Genomic DNA, 15141 nt, shown 5'->3' on the forward strand with positions numbered 1-15141 from the left:
TTTTTTCTATTCCTTTTTATTTATTCATCCATTTATATATCTATCTACCTACCTGTCTGTCTATTAATCTATCTATCTATCCATCCATCCATCCATCCATCCATCCATCCATCCATCCCATCTATCTATTTATCTATCTATTCATTTACTTAGATAGCATGCCATCAATTTCATAGGGGGCCAAGTTGGGGGCCTCCATGCTGCATACCTTCTCAATCATCCCAAACTCTTTAGAATGAAGTTATCCTAGAAGAAGAAGGGACAATACCTCAATATGCCCTCAAATTGTCAGGGGATACAGTCAATCAATTAATCAGCAAGCTTTTCTTACGTGCCTATTATATCCCAAGCATAGTGCAAGGCCATTAAAAAATACAAAGGCAGAAATGAAAGTCTGTCTTCAAGGACCTTACATTGTATCCAGGAGATGAGAGGTCCATGGAGAACTATATACAAAATGAATTCTTCCCTGACACACACTTTCCTCAACTCCCACACAGACACATCAATCTTCTGATTGGTGTCTTGACCTTAAGTTTTTGCACATTGCTATTCATCATTTGCTCATCTGTCCAAATGATCTTCCTAACGTTCAGGTTTGGCCATGCCATTTTCTCAATAATCTCTAATGGCTCCCTATTATCTATAGAATCAAATATAAAATGCAGTACTTGGCAGTACTTTGAACACCTTTATAACCTGTGCCCTCCTAACTTTCCAACCTTCTTGTATTTATTCTCCTTCAGGTTCTCTGTGGTCCAGCTATTGCCATTCACTGCACAAATCTCTTGCGATGTCTTTGCATTGTTTTTTCACTATACTTGGATTGCTTTCCTTCTTCATCCATCTCTGCCTCCTGGCTCTTGTCAAGACCCAACTCACATCTAACTTCTCGAGGAACTTTCCCAGATCCCTCCTTCCCAGCTCCCTCGGAGATCACCTTCCTCTGACATGGCATCTTTCTTGAATGAACATAGCGATTTTCATGTTGCCCTTCCATTAGCATGTGAGTTCCTTGAAGGCAGGACCACTTTGTAACCCATGTTTGATCCTAAGTACTCCCACTGACCATCACAGATCCGCTCACTCATTAACACTGCACCACTCACTCCAGTCCATTCTTTACATACCCTCAGCAATCACTCCATATCCTATTGTCCAGACTTGCAGGAACTGACTTCAAATCACTCCTGCTCCCCTTATTTCTAGCATCTGTAATATATCCTGATATTTCTAGCCTAGGGGATAAGTAAAAACTAAGACTAAATAGCTCTGAGTCTTTTTCTCTTTTTCTTTTGGAAGCAATCAGAGTTAAGTGATTTGTTCAGGGTCATACAACTGGTAAGTGTCTGAGGTCAAATTTGAACTCAGGTCCTTCTCCTGATTCCAGCACTGGTATTTTATTTTGTTTTATTTTTTTGCTGAGACAATTGGGGTTAAGTGACCTGCCCAGGGTCACACAGCCAGGCAGTGTTAAGTGTTTGAGGCTAGATTTGAACTCAAGTTCTCCTGACTTCAGGTTCTATCTACTGCACCACTTAGCTGTCCCTCCAGGGCTGGTATTCTAACCACTGCACCTAGCTGTCCCCAGAAACTCTGAGTCTTAATCAAATTGGACTCAAATTTGATTACTTGCTTACTGCTTACTACTTAGCTTCCCATTGCTTGTTTGGGGTCATTGAGCTAAGACTCAAACTCATGCCTTCTGACTGTGAGCACCCTTTCTACCTTACCAGGCTGCCCCTGTATTTATCTTAAAGCACTTGCATTAAATGGCATTTTAAGGATCACTAAGCACTTTTCTTATATATTATCTCATTTGATTCTTACAACAATCCTGGGATATAGGTGGTATTATTACTCCCATTTTGCTGATGAGAAAGCTTTTTTCCAGAAGTTAAATGACTGCTCCAGAGTCACACAGCTGAGGTCAGTTTTGAATTCAGGTCTTCCTGACTCCTGATCCAGAGATCTTTTCACTTTATCACTTAGCCGTCTCATGTCTTTTGATCTCAGTTCCCTTCACATCTTTTGACCTCAGTTTCCTTTTCCATAAAATGAGGGGGTGAAGCTGGATGACCTTTCAGGTCCCTCCCAATTCTAGCTCTCTCTCCCTCTCTCTCTTTTTTTTTCTTTCTGAGGCTGGGGTTAAGTGACTTGCCCAGGGTCACACAACTAGGAAGTGTTAAGTGTCTGAGACCAGATTTGAACTCGGGTCCTCCTGAATTCAGGTCTGGTGCTCTATCCACTGCGCCACCTAGCTGCCCCCAATTCTAGCTCTCTTAATCCACTGGGGAAGTCATAGGGTTCCTGCACGCATCCTGGGCAGTGTCTTGTTTCTCTCAAGCTGCATGTGAAAAACGGGGGGCAGCGGTGGTTTGATTGGCCCCTTTACCTGGCTGCCTCTCCAATCCACTAGCCAGTTTGGATTGACATTCTAGAATTCCTCTGTGGTTTCACAACTCTGCTCAATGAAATGAGCCTCCGACTGATACCAACCTCCGTCTCTCCGGCCAAAATGAACACACACAGCTCTCTGGCATTCATGGGTTGCCCTTGGACAACAATGAGTCATTTATGCTGACTCAAGCCTCAACTGTAAGGCCTGTTTACTGCTGCTTAAATGGGAAGGAGGTCTTTGCCAAAATAAAATAAGCCAGGCCAAAGGCAGCTACATTATCACAGTCATACTCATTAAGCCACATAAAGAAGCCCTTTTTTTAGGTCAGCCTCTCTTACCACACGGATAGGAAACACTGCAGCATTCCCATTGCAAAGACCATGTTGACTGTTGCATTATTGCTCTGCTCGGAGGAAAGGGCTACCCAGCCTCGAGTGGGGACCCAGACTCAGGTTTAGCAATTGGGAAGAAGAACTCAAAGGGTGCATGAGGATACTCAGGAAAATGGCACCCTGGCTTCTGCAGGAGCAGCTTTGTACATGGACAGGAAACAGGTGCAGAATCGTGTGGTTCGAGAATGAGCTCAGAGCTGAGCTGTTTGGTAGATGGGGATTCAAATGTCAGCTAAACTACTGACTTGGAGAGTGGCTTTAGGCAACTCATTCCCCCTTTGGATGATCTCAGTTTCTTTACCTGCAAAATGGGGAGACAATCATTCTAGGATTCTCTGAAAAGATAATTGGCCATTGGGAAGCTATCATTACCATCTTTCTTCTACAGTTGCAGACTCATCCCTGGTACCATTTTTGTTGTTCAATCAATAAATCAGTAAACATCGATCAAACTCCTACTGTGTGCTAGGCACTGTGCTAAGCACTTAGGGAAACAAAAAGAGGCAAAAAAAAAAAATACCCCTGTCCTCAAAGTGCTTACAGTCTGATAGGGGAGATAACATACAAACACACATATGCAAAACAAACTATCTTCAGGACAAATAGGAAATAATTAATAGAGGAAAGGCACTGGAATTAAGGGGGGTTGGGAAAAGCTTCCTATAGAAGATTGGGAAAAAATAACCTACTGGAATAAAGAAAACCCTTGAGAGGTAGCAAAGTGTACCATGTTAGTCTTGGAGTTGAGAAGATCTGAATTCCAATACTGCCTCAGATATTTATAAGCTGAAAAAATTTAAGTGATTTGCCAAAGGTCACAAGTCTCAGGTTGGATTTGAACTCAGATCTTCCCAATTCCAGGCTTTGGTGCCAGCAGCTGGAAGATTATCTCATGAATGTCAGTGTTGACAGAAGTAGAAGAGAAATAAGTCTTTTTTTCTCCCTCTCCAAACCCGGTGAGGTTTGGCCTTGGCCATCTTTCTTTCTGGGTCTTAGAGTCAGTCAGCTAACAAACATTTATTAAGCACCTATTATGTGCCAGGCACTGTGCTTGATGTTGGGGGGATACAAAGAAGGGCAAAAATATAGTTCTTTCCCTCAAGGAACTCCCAGTCTAATGAATATCCTTCTAGGTTCCTCCCAATAGAACTAGCTATCATTAAGAGTTATTAAGACAGTTATTCAAAGGTTATGGGATAAAATGTTAGAACTGGAAAAAAACCTTAGAGTGTAGAATGTCAGCCTTATACCTTGGGGGCAGCTAGTATAATTCTCTTGTTTTAGAGAGCAGAAAAATCAGACATGAAGAAATAGGACTTGTTCAGTGTCACAAAGCTAGTCATCTGACTCTGAAAAACAGAATAAAATGATTAGCTAAAGGATGTTTGGAGGCTATCTGTTTATTTCAGGTCTCCAAGAATTCCCTAACTAGTAATTAGGAGAGCTCATTGGTCAGGTGTATTGGAGTCAGAAAGAATCCTTGTTTGAATCCCAGTATTTACTGATAAGTTTTAATCCCTAAGCCTCACTTTCCTTTTTTGTAAAATCTTTAATATTAGCATCTTAGCACTTTCCCAGGACAGTTGTGGGGATGAAATGAGATCATATTTGTAAAGAGCAGTATGAACTTTAAAATGATTTGTAATATATATATATATATATATATGTATGTATAAAACAAAGGAAATGAATTGGATTTCTAAGATCTAGGTTTGAATGCCTGCCCTGCATAATTAGCTGTGTGATCTTATGCACATCATTTCCATCCTAAGCCCTGATGTCTCTGAAGATTAAACTGAAAAGGTTGAATTTGATAATGGGTGACAAACTCTGACTGAAGAGAACCAGATTAAAAAGTAATTAGGAAATGTTTAAGAAAATAAATTACAGCATAGACAATAAAATACAACATAGATAATGCTAATTTGTGATTTTCTGAATCAAATGAAGCCATAAGGATTTGTTTCTATTTGAATTGGACATCTTTGTCCCTTCTCTGTTCTAACAAATTCATGATTCTATAATTAATTGAGAGAGTGAATCAGCAAGGTTCATATTCTGGTTTAAATCCCTCTCACCAGTAGGACACAGAGCAAGCTGCTTCATCTGTTTCCTCATCTATAAAATGGGGTTATTAATAACCTGTAACCTATCTCATAGGGTGGAAGTAGGGTAAGTATTTTACATGATACAAATGGGAGTTTTTATTATCAGTATAAAGTCAAGTTCCCCTTCCAGGCCTCCCCTTGCTAGATGGGTAAGAAAAAAAGTAACAGAACATTGAGTCCTGGTCTTGAGGAAGTTTAAAAAGTTCAAAGACCAAAGGCAGGAGTGATTTCTAGGTCATGGAACTGAAATAAGGAGAGTTTTGTGGTCTTGCAGTCACAGGATTTGGGTCTGGAAGAAACTGTAGCAATGTCTGGACCAAACCCCTCAACTTTTGCCACTCAGTGTTCCCATTTCCTTCTGATGCTGATGTCTTACGAAGCAGCTTTGGTGCACCTGAAGGAATGATGATTTTGCCCATGGTTGGATTCCCAGGAGAGAGGGCTCTGTGCTCTTTCTCATGTCCTGGTCCACATATCTGCATGTAATCTCTTTCCTGTGGACATCCTTCAGGGTAGTTCTAGTCTATAAACTACTGAGTAATGATGTAAGCTCCCAAATGGGGCCCCTGGAGGGAGGGTGAATATTCTACCCACTCCTTTCCATGCTATTTCCATCACCCATCCTCCACTCAAAGGTGACTTCAAGCCAAAAAACCAAATGAACAGATGCTCCAAAGCCACCAAAACATGTGTGGAAGGGAGCCATCAAATGAGTCCCTGCTGAAATTTGCCTTTGTAGAGATGGTAATTCTATGTCCTAATCAGATTACCACTGCGGTACCAGTGGGGGCTTTTCCTCCTGTCCCCATGGAAAATTCCCATTCCAAACTCTCTGAGATCTGGTTGTATGAGCAGCCCTGACTCACACCTGGCTTTCCAGTGCCCACTTGGCTCCACCGGCTCAAGGAACTGGCCCATCCGATCTAGTGTCTTCCACCCAGCATCCTGGACCAGATATCCTGCTGCCAGCAGTGGTCCAGGGCTCATATTTCAAAGGACAGCCACAAAAACAACCAAAGTACACAAGTAGCTAATTGTGTGAAGCTTCCCACTAGGGGAAAATTCTTTCCTGACCCCTGCCGAAGCTGGGATTTTTCCCCCCTGTTGCCCCAGGCTGGACGACCCTTATCTCGGCTGGCGTGGTCACTAATAACATTAGTGATGACCGAGATAGGTTTTTGCAGCTTTCACTACGAAAGCAAAGAATGGTGACCTCAGGAGGGACCCAAGAGCTGGGAAGGCGAGCTCCTAGGGAACCCAATAGCCTGTTTTCATGTAAATGACTCTCCTAATGAAGCAGTGGGAAGGGGAAAGCAAGGCAGAATAGGGGAGATAAGCAGAAGGGTTGGGCTCTTCTGGACTCAAATATCTCTCTGAGACTGCAAAGAGGTAGTGAAGGGGGCCAGAGCTCTCCCCTCCTATTAGTGGGGCAATAGCAGATAGAGTCCAAAGAAAGAACAGACTACAGTGAGCACACTTTTTAAAGGGAGGGAAAAAAAAAGGAAGGATCTTGGAAAAAGAAATCTTGTTTGTTGGTTTTAAACAAGCTCTGCCCAGAGGGGTTTTTTCACTGAAACAAACTGGTCCATTATGACTGGGGTGTGTGTACAGAAAGTTAATGTAGCCAGCTGCTTCACAACTGTGATTCTGGATAACATTTAGGCAGGTTAAACACAAGTCTCAGAATCGAAGCCCTTGGCTGGGCTGTGAAAAAATCACTTCCCTCCTCGAGCTGGCCCCTTCTCAAAGCTTGGACTCTTTGAATGGTTGGGCCTTATGTTGATGAGCAGAGGCTAAGTGTAAAGCATTCTCTCGGGGAGGCAGCTGGCAGGTCCAATTAGCTTAGACCAGAGAGACAGTCCAGGAAGCTAAGGAGGGTGAATGAGGAAGGGAGGCCGAAGTATTGGGAGGCCAAAGGAGGATGAAGCTCCATCCTCCCTAACTTTTCTCTCTCCTGTCTTCCCGAGTCCCCAGCTCACATCCTTTAAGGGGCATCTTTGGGCAGAAGGTTGGTGAGCCTTGCCAAGTTCCACAGACAACCTCCAAATTCCAGCTGTTGGCCTCAACCTACCTTTAGAAATTGGGTTGTTCCTCAGCTGGGTCTCAGTTTCACTTCCTGCAAAATGTGAATTTCTTGGCTGCAAAGAAAATGGAAAATATGTCAAGAATCTACATGGGGCTTGCTTCTAAACTGTGACTATCATAGACAGTGACTATAGAGGACAGGGCTGGAGGTGGAAGGGATTGAGAAGGCTGCTCTCTGGGGCTAGTCTGTAGTTCACAAAGGAAGCCTCAGTGATGGATGCTAGCCCCATGTTTTCCTGTCTGCTTTCTGTATGCCCGGGGTGGGGTTGCCTTATGTGGGGAAGATTAAGATGGCCCAAGGTGTTCGGCTCCAATTGGAGAGGGATGAAAGGATTTTTGGAAATGAAAGAGTCCTTAGAAATTATCTGATCCAAATCCCTCAACTTAGAGATGAGGAAACTGCCTCAGGGAGGGGGCAGTGACTTGCCAGTATGCAGGCAAGTTATAGAGGCAGAATTTGAGCCCAGTTCTTTTGCCTCCCACTGCAAGCAATGTTCCTTCCATCATATTATGCTGCCATCACCGTGTTTCTGTTAATTATTTAGGATACAATCTCATTTGCTCTATAAGTTGTGGCTGGACAGAGGGAATGCTGACAATGTGCTCCAGTTCCCTGGTTCCAGCTTCTATCCTTACTGAAATAACCTAGTTTCCTACTTCGGGGATCTTTTAAGTACCTCAATTATGAAGATCAAGGAGGTTCTGTAGCTGAGTGACCTAGGTACAAAGCAGAATTCATGAAGTTCTTCCCATAAATCTATTCTTCCTGGCCATAGAACTATAAATTTGGAGTCTTGTTTCCCCTCCTCTCAGCATCTTCTGAGGGGGGAGATTTATCCCTGGTATATGCAGCCTGACACTTAAGGCTTTTTATCCTTTAGCAAGCTTCATCTTCTAGCTTATCTCTTCCTACTTTGCAGCTAAAAGTTTTCCCTCCAATATCCCCCTGCTTTTCTTCTTTCCTTTCCATCTGGATCTCCCGACACATCCTTCTGCATTTTGGTGTTCTAGACCTGGGGAGAGGGAGAGACACCAGGAGGTGTGTGTGTGTGTGTGTGTGTGTGTGTGTGTGTGTGTGTGTGTGTGTGTAAAGGGGGGCAGTATGAAGAGAGGAGGGAAGGGGATGGGCCATAATGTTCTCATATTCTTGCTTCTTTGCCTAAAAAAGAACTTGGAAAAGCTCCCCATTACCCCACACTTGTATAGGTTTCAGCAGGCCTTGCTTTTCCACTTTGAAGTTCTTGGAGATCAGTTACGCTTAATCTATGAGTAACTTTGGGGAGCCCCCAAGGGAGAAAGGGCCTCTCATTTTCTCTTTCTTGCCTTTTCTTTTAGGAAACAGTAACTGGCCCCCTTTCACAAAACCAGCCTTATTCCTAGGTTAGCAAAAAGTGTGACGAAGAGCTATAATGCCTTTGAGTTCTGGGGAAAGGGGGATCTCTGATGAGGGGCTTAGTGTACCCTTCCACATGTAATGGTATATATTGATCCCTCTCTCCCATGAAGCACATTTATTTATACTCTTGTTATCTTTTCCAGTGGGAAGGGAGGTATAACATGAAGGACAAGATGGTGAACCTGGAGTCAAGAAGAACTGGATTCCAATTCTGCTTCCTAAGCCTTAATTTCCTCAATTGCAACATGAGAATAATACCTTACACCTGGTTCCTTGGGCTAATTGGAAGGTTTTATAAGATAACATATGTAAAGCATATGCAAACTTTAAAGTCATCAATCAGTAAGTAAATGATTATCACGAGCCAGACACTCTGCTAAGTCCTAAAGATACAAAAGCAAGCAAAAGACAATTCTTGTTCCCAAGGAGCTCACATTCTACTGGGGGAGACAACCTATATAGAAGGTTTCAGCTATCATGGAAAGGTATCATGGTCCTTAGGAGGCAGCAGCAAAACACATTATGGTAATTCCTCTTCCTTTCAAGTGATAAAAACCACATCCTTTCTGATGTTGAACCATTTGACACTGAGAACTCTCTCTCTCTCTCTCTCTCTCTCTCTCTCTCTCTCTCTCTCTCTCTCTCTCTCTCTCTCTTTCTCTCTCTCTCTCTCTCTTTCTCTCTTTTATTAAGTTCTTCAGGAATTGTGAATTCTTTAGTGTTAGTTGACAGTTAGTTAGTTAGTTAGTTGACAGAACAATCTCTACAAGGATTGTTCCCCTTCTTGATGGCTTTGGGGTGTGGGCCAGTAGTAAGGGTGGTGGCCTAAGGGCACCCTCAGGCAATTCCCAGAGTTCTTGGACTTGAGCCCTGAGGTGTCTTCATCAGGGGCCAAATCATGTGGTGGTCAAGGTAGCAGCAAAGTTTTGACCTGCTTTTACATCCTGTCTGTCCTTTATGATACCTTGTTGCTTCAGCTTGGCTGGATTTCTGCCACTGAGATGAATTGATATCCCATTATTGCACATATATATGACAATCTGTAAAATAGTGCCCAGGTGGATCAAATAACCTCTTTTATTTTAGACTAAAAGTAGTGAGAAATAAACTCATTTTCTGTAGGCTCTGTAGACAAGAAGGTGGGCATAATCTGTTCCCATGTGGTTTTGACTTCTTTCACTAGATCTTATAGTTTGGAAATTTTCCATTCCATATGTCTTAGAGATTATGAGAATTTAAATCATTTGTTACTGTTCATTCATTTTCAGTTATGTCCAACTCTTCATGATCCCATTTGGGGTTTTCTTGGCAAAGTTGCTGGAATGGTTCGTAACTTTCTTTTCCAGCTCATTTTATTGAGGCAAACAGGGTTAAGTGACTAGTCCAGGTCATACAACTAGTAAGTATCTGAGTGAATTTGAACTCAGGATGATGAGTTTTCCTGACTCCAGGTCTAGCACTCTATCTACCTAGATGCACCTTAAATTATTATTGTTGTTATTATTATTTATTCTTTTCATCTTTTTTTTTTTTTTTTGGATGGGATTCAGTTCTGGATCAAGTTGACATACAGGTATTATTCTTTTATATTAATTCTGTGGATTAGTATGCCAGTGGAAAAAAATTGCTTTTTTTGCAGCTGAATACATGTATTGAGTAAAAATGAGGAAGGCCATTTTCTGTCTGTTCACTGAAAGTATCTGCGAGGCAGTACCTCTAGGAAGCAACATAATTGAGATGATACATAATCCATCTGGTTTCCATGCAATTTTGATCTTCTCTGCTAGGCTACCATTTTCTGCAGGTTCACTGAAAGTATCTGTAGGACAAATTGTTGTTAATACATTTAACTGAATTTATGCAGTTGTTACCCATAAAGGGCCTTTGGATTCCAGTTCCAGATTTTAGCTATTTTATAGGTTCCATCTGAAGGTAAACCATTTTTTATTATATTCAACAAGTCATGTGGCATATATCTGTCATAAGCTTTTTCTATTGTTTTGTGAAGTAATGTCTGCTATGTATTTTTTGGACTCATTTATCATGTGTGTGAAGGATGTCTTTTAATTCTCTTTCTTTTTTTGACGAGGATACAATCACCTTTCTATAATAGCTGTCAAAAGCTGGTGCTTTGTGATTTGTAAATATTGTCTGAGTTTTTGTTAGGATATTTTCCAAATCTGCTGTAGATTTGTACATTAAGACAAATATTGCTTCAGTGTTAACTGCTTTATATATGTTCTTCCCAGTTAGCTTTGATTGGGATGCCAATAACTCTCTTAACATATTCAACTACAATTTCTCCCCGATATCTTTATGTATGAAGCATCTTGTCTGGAGAAGACCAAAGCACTTCCATGGGTTCAAAGTGATCTCTGAATTTTAATCAATTAGCTTTTATTTTATTTTGCTATATGAGAGGCACTGTGGTCACAGAAAAAAAGGCAAAACTCATCCCACTACCTCAAGGATCTCACATTTTAGTAAGGGAGACTATACAAACAAATATATACATATAAGAATATACAAGATGTATAGAAATATCATTAAATACAAATATATATGATCATGTATGTTATATATGTATACATACATATTACACAATGCATACATACACATATAAATATTTGAGGAGGTGGAAGGGAGAGCGAGAAAGTTCTCTTGCAGAAGATGGATTTTGAGCTGAGTCTTGACAAAATTCAGAGAATCTGGGAGATGAAGGTGAAAAAAATAGGACATTCTAAGTACAGGGGGCAACTATGAAATGATGCAAAGTCAAAGAGATGGAGACTTCTCAAGGAGGAAAAGCAAGAAAATCAGTCCCTCTGAACCAAAGAGTGTATGAAAAGGAAGAAAGTATAAGGAGACTGGAAAGGTAGGAAGTACTAGGTGATGAGCCAAATGTAGAACTTTATATTTGATCCTGAATGCAATAGGGAGCCATTGGAGCTTACTCAGTAGGAAGTGACACATCAGACTTGCATTTTTGGAAGATCGGTATGAGTGCTGAGTGGAGGATGGATTGGTTAATAATAATCATTATTGTGTCTCCTTGAGAGCAGTTTCTGTTTGTTTGTTTTTTTAATCCTTTCATTCCTATGGTTGAACACAGGACAGATATTTCAGATGCTTGCAATTTCCTCTGCCTAGGCACTCCATCCATGTCTGTGGAAGATTCATTAGGTGAGTGTTCATGAATCGTTTTGTTGACCAGTTCTCTGGTGACAAATCTCTCTGCACTGTCCTCAGATGACACACGCATGGCCTGGTCCAAGTTGGATCATTTCCATCATGGTGGCAGGAGCCAGGGCTTGAGCTGTTGACACAGACTTTGAGAGCCTTAACCACAAGGAGGCACTGGAGCACTTCAGATGAGAGTCTTGCTCATAGTTGGTTCTGAATGCTGAATTGTTAATACATTGGACCCCCTCTCTCCATTCAGAACTATACTATTGTAGAAACTGTCCTGAGCAACAACCTACTCTAATCCATTCTGCTGGATTAGTCTTTCAAAGGGATCATTTGTATTATCTCATTTTCTCATCTCAAAAACCTTTGATGACTCCCCATTGCCTGCAAAAAAAAATTCCTCCTTAAGCTGGCTCTCAAAAGGCCACACATTCAGCCTCAAAATATCTTGGACATCCCTTCATATACCCCATGTCTTAGCCAAGCAGACCACGTGTTGTGTGCTCTGTATATGTGAAATTGCTTCTTTCCTCCAAATATTTCTCGGCATTTCTTAAACTTGAGATACCTTTCATTCACCTCCCTCCACTCATCTCTGCCTTTTGAAATTCTACCCCAAAGACCATTGGGATCAATTCTAGCCCTACTTCTTACTACAATAATTATGTCAACTTAGATCAATAATGAAGTGGCCCAATGGATAGAGCACTGGCCCTGGAGTCAAGATGATCTGAGTTCAAATCCAGCCTCAGTGACTTTCTAACTGTGACCCAAAGCAAGTCACTTCACTTTGTTTCAGTTTTCTCATCTGTAAAATGAACTGGAGAAGAAAATGGCAGATCACTCCAGTGGCCAAAGAAACTCCAAAAGGGCTCATAAAGAGATGGACATGACCGAAATGATTCAACAACAGGGGTCACTTAACATTTTGGGCTTCAGATTCATCATCAGCCAAATGAAGGTGGTGCTTAAAATCTGGTGGTCCTGTGATCCATCTCTAATGTCACCGATCTTTTGAAACTCCTACTCAGAAATCTTTCCCTAAGGAATTTCCTTAAGGACTTTCTCTCAAGCACCTTCTGTCATAGAGGTAAGCAGGTGGTATATGCAGTAGTGGGTTGCGTTTGGAGTGACAAAAACAAAAAACAAACAAACAATCAAACCCCCAAAAAACAACAACAACAACAACAACCTGGAATTCAAAACCTTTTTTAGACATTTCCCTAGTTGTATTATTCTGAACAAATCAGTTAACCTCAATTTCTTCAGCCATAAAATGGGGAATAACAATAGTACCTTCTTCATAGGGTTGTAAGGAGCATCAAATGAAACTATTTGTGTAAAGTGCTTTGTAAAACTATAGGAGCGAGGCAGTTAGGTAGCGCAGTGGCTAGAGCACCAGACCTGAATTCAAATCTGGCCTCAGACACTTAACACTTCCTAATTTTATGACCCTGGGCAAGTCCCTTCACCCCAGTTGCCTCAGCAAAAACAACCCCCCCAAAAAAACCCAACCCCCCAAAACAAAAACTATATGAGCTATGTTAAGGCTATTATCATAATTATCATTATTATTGTTATTATAGTTACATACATCCACGTACAAACTGTACAGAAACCCAAGAAAGATATTTTAAATCTATTTCCTATATATTCCCAATGTCTGTAATTTGCTTCCTGCACAGATTTTTTGGCTGCTGAATTCTAACTTTCACTTTTAAAACCCAACTCATGCATAGCCTCCTTCAGGAAGCTTTCTTGGCTGTCCCTTACACCTCCCATAGCCCTTTGTTTTCCATTCTTCTCATGCTCCCATCATGAAATATTGCATAGTATCATTATCAATACACGTGTTTTATTCCTCATCTCTGCTCCCAACTAGACCATAAGCTCTGTGAAAGCAGGGACATTTTCTTCTTTACAATGCTCTGCACACGGTAGGCAGATAATATCTGTGAGGGAAGGCAGTGGGAGAGAATGAAAGAATGCTGATGCTGGAGTTCCAGTAGCAGAGTTCATGTTCTAGCTCTGGTATTTTCTGCCAGTGGGGCTTTCAGCACATTTCTATAACATGAGATGGTCCGGCTAACACTACCCGACATTTATGGTCTGGAGCCAGTGGGACAGAGCATCCTCTACAGAGATTCCACTCTGAGACACAGCCCTTCCCTCCAGCTCTGTTCCACTCTCTCTCTCCTTGGTCCCAGAGCATCCTCTGCCTCGCAACAGGGCTCTAAACTGACATGAAAGGCCTGGAGACTGAGCTGCTGTCTGCTAGGGAAGGGAATGCCTTAAAACTTAACACAGTTTCTTATCTATCTGGGATGTTGGAGTGGTCCTGAAAGGAGGATGAATGAGATGACCTCTCCGAGTCCTCTCCAGCCCTGCAATTCTACAATCTGCCAGGCTGTTCTTAAGGGGAGTCGAGTATAATGCGATAGATATTTCCATGCTGAGAGGACTGTATCACTCAGGAAGAGATTGAAATCTGGCAGGCAGACAGTGGCTTGCTAACAGTGGAATTGTTGGACATTTCGAGGAAAAAAAAAACAACCCTGTACTGCAGAGACATATCTAAAATGGCTGAGGGAAAACTGCTGGTATTCTCAACTGGCAACTGGTATCCTCACCCTTCTGGGGCCAACTAGCTTGAAGAAATTGCTTAGTAGTACATGCTCACACCAGCTTGCTTTGTTAGTTAATTATAAGAGGCACAGGTAATAGGGTCCCCAAGAGGCCTTTTAGTTCATCTCCCTCACTATATCCAGGATGCATTATTGCAAACCTTCCCAGACAGATAAGAACCAATCCTATATTCAGATTCTCCAGAAAAAGGGGTCCTACAAGCCATTGTTAGGAAATTCTTCTCTCCCAGCAGGCCTGAGCTCAGGAGGTTACACACAAGTGTGCTTTGAACTCTTTGTACTTCTTAAATCAGCTAGGATAGAAACCTGGGAAACATAGGAAGCCTGTAGTGAGCATATAAGGCACATAAAGCTGATCACAGCAGAGCCATTCTAAACAACAGGGGCCGGAACTCAGGGAACTTATAGGAGGTGATGTGATTTCTACAAGAGTAGAGGAAGGATACTAGGAACAATCCACATGTGCTTACAGTGGCTTATTTGATGGGATTCCATAAAATTATATAACTTTAGAACTGGAAGCACTCATCTAATCTGGTTCCTACTACTAATTCAATATTACTATTTCAATTTGCCTTGTTTGAGGGGGTGTCCCAAAGACTCCCCAACATAGAAATATCTCCTTATCTTAGCCTGACATTTTAATAATTATTACAGATCTCATTTATTTATCTATTCACTTATTTATTATTTTAACTTCTTATTTATTCACTCATTTATTAAATCATCCACCTATCCATCTATCCATCTATCTATCTATCTATCTATCTATCTATCTATCTATCTATCTATCTATCTATCTATCTATCTTGGATTTAAGTGACTTGCCCAGAATCACCCAGCTAGGAAGTGTTAAGTGTCTGAGGCTAGATTTGAACTCAGGTCCTCCTGACTTCAGGGCTGGTGCTCTATCCACTGCGCTACC

The 15141-nt window shown here is 41.5% G+C and overlaps 1 protein-coding gene across 3 annotated transcripts in view; it reads right to left on the reverse strand.

Moving 5' to 3' along the window:
* ZNF469 (zinc finger protein 469) overlaps positions 1-15141 on the reverse strand; it is a 687769-nt gene that overhangs the window by 20921 nt on the left and 651707 nt on the right. For all 3 annotated transcript variants that reach the window (XM_074286232.1, XM_074286231.1, XM_074286233.1), the window contains one exon: positions 6973-7039. The gene's annotated coding sequence lies outside the window, so the exon portion shown is untranslated. The remainder of the gene's footprint in view (positions 1-6972; positions 7040-15141) is intronic.

Source organism: Sminthopsis crassicaudata, chromosome 2 (assembly GCF_048593235.1).
Source record: "Sminthopsis crassicaudata isolate SCR6 chromosome 2, ASM4859323v1, whole genome shotgun sequence".
NCBI lineage: Eukaryota > Metazoa > Chordata > Mammalia > Dasyuromorphia > Dasyuridae > Sminthopsis > Sminthopsis crassicaudata.